The sequence below is a fragment of the Mus musculus genome, chromosome 3 (genome assembly GCF_000001635.26).
Source record: "Mus musculus strain C57BL/6J chromosome 3, GRCm38.p6 C57BL/6J".
Taxonomy (NCBI): domain Eukaryota; kingdom Metazoa; phylum Chordata; class Mammalia; order Rodentia; family Muridae; genus Mus; species Mus musculus.
The window spans coordinates 95,978,820-95,987,895 of record NC_000069.6 but is presented as its reverse complement, the minus strand read 5'-3'; the positions used below and the strand labels follow the sequence as shown (position 1 = coordinate 95,987,895).

The 9,076-nt window shown below is 50.2% G+C and overlaps 1 long non-coding RNA gene and 1 pseudogene across 1 annotated transcript; both read right to left on the bottom strand.

The window, feature by feature from the left end:
- Positions 1-928: 928 nt before the first annotated feature.
- Positions 929-2,386, bottom strand: Gm9054 (predicted gene 9054). The gene is made up of 3 exons (NR_045872.1): positions 2,308-2,386; positions 1,816-1,892; positions 929-1,479 (listed from the first exon to the last, which is right to left on the bottom strand). It is a non-coding gene; the product is annotated as a predicted gene 9054 (long non-coding RNA).
- Gm4097 (predicted gene 4097) lies at positions 4,292-5,086 on the bottom strand (annotated as a pseudogene).

Genomic DNA, 9,076 nt, shown 5'->3' with positions numbered 1-9,076 from the left:
CAAGCAAGGGCTCCTTCTACCCTGCCCACCTCCCTCGGCCCTCCCGACACAGCACAGCTTCAGAAGAGCTCTCCCCACACCGTCTGGCCTGCCTGGCTTCCCCGCAGGCTCCGTGGCAGACTGAGCTTATTTTCTAAGATTAAGTTTATTGGTGGTGATAGGAAGGAAGGCAGGCAAGATCTGAATGATTCGGGAGATAAAGGGTCATAGAGCCTCTTGCATCAGGCAAACAAGGGGTTAAAATACAGGGTTATGTCCCCTGTCCTTGATCCTCCTGAGGTCTTACCCTTGCTGCCAGGGTCCAGAGCTCCCTGGTGGAAAGAGAAGGGTAAGGACAGACAGGCTCCAGGGGCCCAGGCTGGGGAGAGTAAGGGCTTGGGGGACCCCTGTGACCTCCAACCTGTTAGGACATCACCACCTTGTAAATGAGTTGGGGAGGGGAGTCCCTCCAAATTAAAGCATCTTGAGGGAAGGGATTCTGGTTTTCAGGCACACATGAGTACTGGGGATATGACCTCAGCACGTTCTCTAACCACTGAGCCATCTCCCCAGCCTGCCAGCAGAGGGACACTTGTAGCCCCCGCCTCTCACTGTCACTAATGTTGTCACCAGTATTTTCCCTAGGTCTAGCCCGTAGACACAAGTTCTGTACTTGAACCATGTAAAGTGCACAAAGTGCCACCTCACTGGGGTCCCCAGGCTCTCATGACAAAGTAAGGGAACCAGGTTTCCTGTCCCCCTCACAAGCTCCACTTTCCACAACTCTAGCCCTGGTCTTCAGAGCCACCCATTGCCACAGATACTGAAAGTTGGGTTAAAATTACACACTTCCTGCCTTCCTGTCTTCTCCTTTATCAGCATTTTCCATTTTCTCTTCCTTGTCGCCCCCACAAAGTGAAGTAAAAGACAACAATAATGACACATGTGTCCTAACATGCCAAACATCTCCAGGGAAGGGATATGTGCAGCAGACATTGGAGGAACACGACAGGTGAACTACAGAATTAAAGCTCAGGGCTCTAGAGAGACCAAGAAAAGCCGATGCTGGACCCCTCAGCCAGCAGACCAGCTCCCCGGCAGGTGTCCCAGCACCAGCCTTTGCGAGTGATAAATGAGCCTGGCTTTGAAACCACAGGGATCTGGATTCAAGTTCCAACTCTCACTTCTTGGTTAAGAGGCCCTGGGCAAAACTGGCTTAATAAAAGTCTTGTTTTCTCCTCAGTAAACTAGAGTTGTTGACTGTAAACGCAGCCCGTGGTCCACAGTGGTGTCCACAGTGGCTTCGAAGGCTGCTGGGACTACTCAGGAGGCCAGAGCACAGCTTGAATGAGGCACAGACCACAGGGCCGATCGATAGATTGATGGATCGATCCATTGCTGCCGCTCTACTTCACATCCTTGAATGGGCCACAAGCCACGCCCGTCGCTCTCTTCTGAAGAGGGCATTCGAGGTACCTCCAGGCACAGCGCTGAAGACAGCTGCAAAGAGGGAAAAGCGTGATTCCTGGTCTGCAACCATTTGGGAACTTAACACAACGCCATGCTTCACACCAGAAAAGCAACCTAAATTCTACGCTAGTGGTGGGCGGCTGCCAGCAAGATTTTTGGTCATGTAAAAATGTTTTGAACCTAGCCACCACGACGGGATCACAGCAAGCCATGCTAGCTTCCTCCTGGCCCCTCTTTCTCTACCACTCCACACTCTTACGCTCCGTGGTTGCACTGGGGTGACTTTCTCCTGCGAAGCTGCTGACAGACATTTCCAGGATGTTTAGATTCACCCTCCCTCCCGACAGCCTGGCTCTGTCTTCTTACCCAAAAGAACAGAAGAGGGAAACTCCTCTGGGAGGCCCCAGGATGGGGAGAGGGGGAGTCCAGGACACGGAGTTCAACTAGGGGTGATAAGTAGAGACAGGTACATTTAAGCACGGGATGCTTGGCTCTTATTTCAGTAATAGCCCCTCAGCTCTGCCTGTTTCTCTCCTTAAGCTGTTCAGGAGGGTTTGAGGGAGCCTGTGAAAGTACAGTCCACCGCTCCCTCCATTAGGAAGACGTCTGAGGTGTTAGCCAGGCAAGCTAATGAGTTAATTTGCATATGATTTTCACAGCATAGCTGGAAGTTGTCTAGGGTGAAAAGACAGGGGAGGGGCCGAGCACAAGTGTCTCTGACCCTCCCTCTCTGCTCCAGCCCTAAACAAACTGGTAAACCTAGGGTGGTGGTCCCAGGGCAATACCCCATGTCCCATCCCCACCTACTGCCCTAAGCCCCCTGCCAACAGGAGCTGTGCCCCACTTCTCCCTAGAAACCTTTCATCCCGGAAGTCTCTCTCTAAGCCTCCCAGGCACGCGGCCCTTCTGCAGCCCTTGCAGCCTGGCTATCATTCTCTCGCCTCCCTCCCTACCCTGGGTTTCCTTTTCTGCATTTCTCCTACCTCCCAGTCTCCCAACAACAGCAGCCAATCCCCAGCCTGCTCTAGAGCCACACCATATATGGAGAGGTTGGAAGGAAACCCGAGTAAAAGCGGGAGTGAACACACACACACACACACACACACAGGGTTGAGTGCTTTTCTGCACATGACCCTGTGTCTCTCTGTGTATAGCATGAGCCCCACTGTCCCCTCTCCCCCACCCACGAAAAAAACCAGAGGAATGTGTCTGTCCCTCCCCACCTTTATTCACGCCCCAAGAGACCATCACTCCAACTGGTTGCCTCTGACCTAGATTCCCTGCACTAATTACAACCCTAACGAGATCTAACAAACACCCAACTTAGCACAGCTGAGACCCTCGAGGTCAATTAGTGCAGTCCAGTTCCACTTGGGAAACAGGGGCTGGGGTCAGGAAGTCATGTGTATGCCCCAGTCCAACTACAGCGGAACTCCTTGGTTGAAGCAAAGATGAGAGGAATGTAAAAATTAGTAGGTCCGGGTTTAAAATGGGATTTTTGAGAGTTAACCAGTGTGAGAAGAACATTTAAGTTGGGGAGCAGTTGGAGAATTTAGGTTCCCAGGCAGGCATGGTGGTGCATTAGAAGTCTGAGGCAGGAGAATGGTACATTCGAGCCATGCCTGGGCTAGAGGATTACAGACTTCCCCTATGCCATCAGCACAAGGGCTGGTGCACCTTTATGAAGAAGAGGGACTCAGAAAAGTAGCCCCAGAGCCTGGGTCTGCAGCATGGCCTCAGTAGTGACCACTGGCCCCTCAACCTCAGTCCCTATCCTCCCTGCTGCAAGCCAGGAAGAACGCAGAAGTCCCTCCTTTCTCTCAGAATTACTCTACTTAATCTCATTCTTGCTTTTCATTCTTCAAGATATTAAAACTCTGAGAACAAAAAGTCCTTCCTCCTTAGTGCTGGAGAGATGGCTCAGCGGTAAAGAACACCCACTGCTCTTGCAGAGAACCTGAGTTCAGTTCCCTGCATCCTCATCCAGGCAGCTCACAACCATCTGTTACTACAGCTCTGGGAGATTCGACGCCCTCTTCTGGCCTCCCTCAGCATCTGCACTCACGTGCATATATCCATGCACAGATACATCAAAAGATGTAATTAAAAATGGTCTCAAAAGCCCTCTCCTCGTCAAATCCTTCAGGTGGCAAGACAGGGCAATGGAAGGGCTCTCCTCTCCCATGCTAGGCTGAGTGTCTGTGGAGGTGGGAAGGAGGCAGAAAGGACCAGAGAGAGGATCCTATGTGCAGATGCTGAAGTGGACTCAGTCTCTTCCCAGCTTCTACCGGCTGAGGTGGCAAAGGGCATTACTCTGCAATGCCATGCGTGCAGCCTGTACCGCCCTGATACAGAGACAGGGAGGGAACTCACTCTCCCTCTTACCTGAGCAGCTATCAGCACCTCTACCTGGATGACCAACAGGAATCTTAAACTGGGGCTGGAGAGATGGCTCAGCCGTTAAGAGCACTGACTGCTCTTCCGAAGGTCCTGAGTTCAAATCCCAGCAACCACATGGTGGCTCACAACCATCCGTAATGAGATCTGACACTCTCTTCTGGTGTGTCTGAAGACAGCTACAGTGTACTTAATTATAATAATAAATAAATCTTTAAAAAAAAAAAGGAATCGTAAACTGCCACTCCTTGTACCGAGAGGTTACCAACTGAAGTTCTTGGTGGACCTGCTCCAAGCGCCTTCACAGGGTGGATTCGATGCTCTCCTGTTTCAAAAAGCTTTTTTTTTTTTTCCTGTTTCAAATAGCTTTATTTTAACTTGGTCCAAGAATTGGGAGAGGCTCCGGAGCGCTTACAAAGCTGCCTAGTGGTTTGAGAGGTTCTTTCAGAGCGGGCTGGTGCAGAGCAGAGCAGGGAGCCCCTTGGAAGGCACAGAGGCCTCCTAGTCATGCTAGAGAGTGACCGCTCAAAGAGATACTCGCCCAGAGATGCTTGGGGCACGCCAGTCTGTGCCCGGTTGTAACCCTGCCACCCTATGGAGGTTGGTCAGGTGGTTGCCCATCTTCTTGATGAGCTTCACCTCCTTATCCAGGAAGTGGCTTTCCAAGAAGTAGCAGAGATGAGGGTCTGCGCGGGCAGAACCCAGGGCATGCAGGTCCAAGAGTGCCTTGTTCAGGTTCTTCTCCAGGGCCAAGGCAGCTTCCAAGGCCTCCTGGGTTTTACCCCATTCATCTTGAGCCGGCTTCTGCACATCCTGAAGGAGTGCACAACACTCCCCCCCGCACCCCCCCCCCCGCGATCTTTCTACAACTTGACCAATTCGCAGAAGAAGTGACCTACGACCTTCAGAGCCACGTCATCCCGACCAAAAAAGAAGCCCATAGAGAGGTAGGTGTAGGAGGCCCGCAGGTGCAAGTTGACCAGGCGGTTCACAGCAGCTTCCACTTCAGTGGAATAATTCTGACGAATCTGAGAGGTCATGACTGATCCGGAGTATAAGCTAACCGCGAAGAAGGTGCAGACTGGTCCTAGGAGCCAAGGGAGGGAGGAGATGGTCCCGGAGGCTGCGACTGGAGAGACTTGTAAGGCGGCTGGAAGCTAAGTGGGAGTCCCCGGGTCTGTTTAGTCCAAACACTGTTGAAACAAGACACAGATCCACGGGACCTCCAGGGCACCGCTCTTGCTCTCCCCATTTTCAAGGCAGGGCTGTTGCTTGATGTGAGTTTATCTGTGGAAGTTGCAGACCTTACTTAGTCCATAAGGGATCTTATAGTTTCTCTCTTAAAATTCAGCTGCATGTAAGAAGCCACAGCTAGCATCCTAAGTGAGAGACCATTTTATAAAAGAGACCCTGAACCCCCATAGCTTCATCTAAACCCGACAGCCGAAAGCAGAGCAGCCAAACTAGTGAAGCCCAAAAGATGGAGAAAGCTGGCAGGATGGAAGGTGGCACACACCTTTAGATCCAGCAGGCAGGAAGAAGAGGCAGGCAGGTCTCTGTGAGTTCAAGGCCACCCTGATCTACAGAGTGAATTCCAGGACAAGACCTGAGGAATTAGCAATGCTTGATCCCGAAGGGCCAAGATCCGCAATGCATAGTAAAACAAGAAACTGGTTTGGGGAAGTAGAAGGCCGCCATCATCAAAACCTAAAACAGGAGTGGTTGCCACTGTGACCAGCTGCAGATGCAAGCAAGATGGGCCGTGAGGACAGTTAGTGAGGCTGGGGCAGGCAGGGAGGAAACATTGGAGACTGGAGAGAGGTTCCCATGGTGCAAATGGGCAGAATGATGGATAAAACTGTTGTCTGTGGTAACTTGGCAGACAGCAAATAGACCAAATAGACTGGAAGAGTCTTCTGAGGGGAGACTGCAAACACCAATGGGTTCTCTTGCTGTGTGTTGGTAAGATATCACAAACGGGAATGGTAAAGGCAACCTTCCAGTTTATAAGCAAACCTGAAGAGAAACTCCAAGGAGCCCTGGGAAGGTCCAGTGGAGAAAGCATTCCCAGCATTCCCCGGCGGTAGTTAAGAAGAGCGAGCTGCTGGAGGGGACCACTTGGCCAGGAGCGGTGCCCAAGAGTACAGTGGAGTAAGCCGATGTACAGACCTGCCTCTTCTGAGCCTGACAGGAAAGCAGAGAGGCTGACCTGTCACTGAGGCAGGAGGCAGAGTTCAAAGTAAAGGAGACCTGTCAGGGCACAGTCAGGCATGGTCAGGCACACTCAGGCATGGTCAGGCACAGTCAGGCATGGTCAGGCACGGTCAGGCCGCTACTGTAACTCCACAGGAAAGTGGCCCGTATGGCACTTCAGTTGGTTGAAGGCCCTGAATTTTGTTTTATTTCATTATTTTGTAGTCCTGGGATTGAACCCAGGGCCTCTCCCATTCTTGGCAAGCTCTCAGCCTATGAGCCACACTCCCAGAATCTACTTCTTCAAGCCTGGAATCCTCCCGTCCTGTGCTGACAGTCAGACATTTGGACTTTGCTAGTGCAGACCATCCCTCTTCCAGGATTCTAGATGTTCTGTAATGCTCCCATCATAGTAAAGCACCTCTTGCTGCCCTTGCTGGTGTGTGAATCTGGAATCCCAACACAGTGCTGCCTCACATAGTCTTCTAGCCCAATACCATAGAAATCTAGACGATTTGGGGACCTCCCTGGCTCCTGATGGAGCACGCTGTGTGTTAGCACGCTGTGTGTCCCTCCTTGCCTTCCTGCTGAATTATGCTGTGACTTAGTTGTTATTCCGGCAGTCAGGGGACAAGATGGGGCAGGTCTGAGGAAGCTCTTCTGTAACATGACCAGGAAAGCCATCTGTATTGTCCTGAGTGGTAGCTGAGTCTGATTTGTAACTGAGAACTAATTTTCCCATTTTAAGACAATGTCTCAATAAATTGCCTAGGTCTGATATTTCTGCTTCACCCCTTAAATGGCTGGAATCATAGGTATGTGCCACCATATTGGCCTCTGAAGATTTCTGACTTCCAGTATTCTCTGAACCCTTAGATGATAGAACGCTTGCCTAACGTAGCTAAGACCTTCAGTTCCGTCTCCAGCACCACATAAAATCAGCGTGGCGGTACAAGCCTGAATTGTAGTCCTAGCACTCAAAGGGTAGAAGTGAGAGGGTCGGAAGTTCAAGGTCATCCTCAACTACTTAGGGAATTTGTGGTTGGTCTGGATACGTGAGACACTTAAGGGGGTGGGGTGAGGGTGCTAACCATGGATTATGATTCATAGAAGACACACACACCATGCACTCTACCACAGCGGTGAGGACCGTGCTATTGAGGGCTACAGCATCGCTAAACTCCTGGTGGTATCTGCAGTCCAGAGACAGAGGTAGTAACATGATTATTGATAAAGGCTATTGACATCCCACTCCCAGCTCTGTTAGGGACCAAGAGCTACAAGACCAGTCAGGACATCACAATTATTTTAATGGCTAGAAAAATTGAAGGACCAGCCAAGGGCTTGACTCATAGGCAGAGTTCAGCTGACTAATGGCACATGATATCCCCAGGGGCAAACAGATGAGAGCACAGGCTGAGTGTGTAATCGACCCCAGCACAAGCAGGCACACAGAGACTGCTCACAGCCCCCCATAAGAAACCACAAACTCTCAAGAAATTGGACCCTTGTGTGTCGTTGGTAACAATGAAGAATAAGTGTGTGATAGGTCCTTGAAAGTTAAAAAGGGCATCGCCAGGGCCTGGGAGATGGTTCAATGGTTAAGAATACTGGCTGCTCTTCTGGAGGACCAGGGTTCAATTCCCAGGACCCACATGACAGCTCACAACTCTCTGTAACCCAGTCCAGATGATCTGATGCCCTCAGAGAGTAGACATGTAAGTGGTGAACATATATACATGCAGACAAGGTGCCCACTTAAATAAATAATTTTTAAAAGAGAAAGAATCCGCTGGGTAGTGGTGGCGCACACCTTTAATCCCAGAACGTAGAGGCAGGCATATCTCTGGGTTTGAACCCAGCTTGATCTACAGAGCGAGTTCCAGGACACAGAGAAACTCTGTCTGAAAAAAAACAAGAAGGGTGGGTGGAGGAGATATTCCAGTGATCAGGGATGAGCAGATGTGTAATACTGTATGACAGGGCTGGAGATGGCTCATTAGGTAAAGTACTTGCCATAGAAGCTTGGGGACCTGGCCCCAGTCCCCAGAACCCATGTAAAAGGCAGGCTTAGTGTCTGATGCGTGTAATCTCAGCCCCAAGAAGGCAGATAGTGCCAGCCAGCATGGCTGAGGATCCTTATCTTAAAACACAAGGTGGATGGATGGCTGATGAGGAACAACACCCAAGGCTGACCTCCGCCTCCACCCACATGGGCGAACATGCGTGTCCACACATACCATACGTGTACACCCACACAAAATGTGATATGAACACTTGAGGGAGAAATCCTGCCACGCGCTACAGCACGGATGAACTATCATTAAGTGAGATACACAGGTCACGAACAGGCAGATACTCACGATTCCACTTCTATGATGTATCTAGCGTAGCCAGATTTGGAGGACAGAAAATAGAACAGTAGTGCATGGACTTGCTTATTAATCGGTTTAATTTCACTATTGCAAAGTGAAGAAGTCCTGGGGTTCCACTGCACACAGTCATGACTATGCGTGGCGCCACAGAACCATGAGCAATGGAGATGATAATTCGGGGAGTTGTTTGTTTACCTCACTTAAAAATAGAATAACCTTTTTTTTTTTCAGCACTGGGGATCAAATCCAGAATCTTGTACGTGGTAGGAGAGTTCTCATGTCGGATCAACCTCGGTTTTCCAGCCAGGCGCCTGACTCCTGGTTCTGGTTCCTAGAGGATGCACTCCCAGTAGGTGGAGACCAAGGCCAGACTTCTCAATGGGTAAAAATTAAGTCCTCATTTAAAAGAGGCATCTTACTGCTGTAAAATTCTAAATTTAGTGTCTTTTACACAGTGCCCTGTTTAATTTTTGATCGGTTTGCCCCATTTCTCTTTTAGCATCTGATTTAAGTTTCCTGTTGCTGTGGAGAACCCCAAGGATAAAGATACCAACAAGCAGCTGGGAAAAAGCAGGGACAGCAAATGACTTTTCTATCAAACAAGAGTGTACTGAATCCCAGAGGCAGATAGGTCTCTGTGAGCTCTGGGCCAGCCTGGTCTA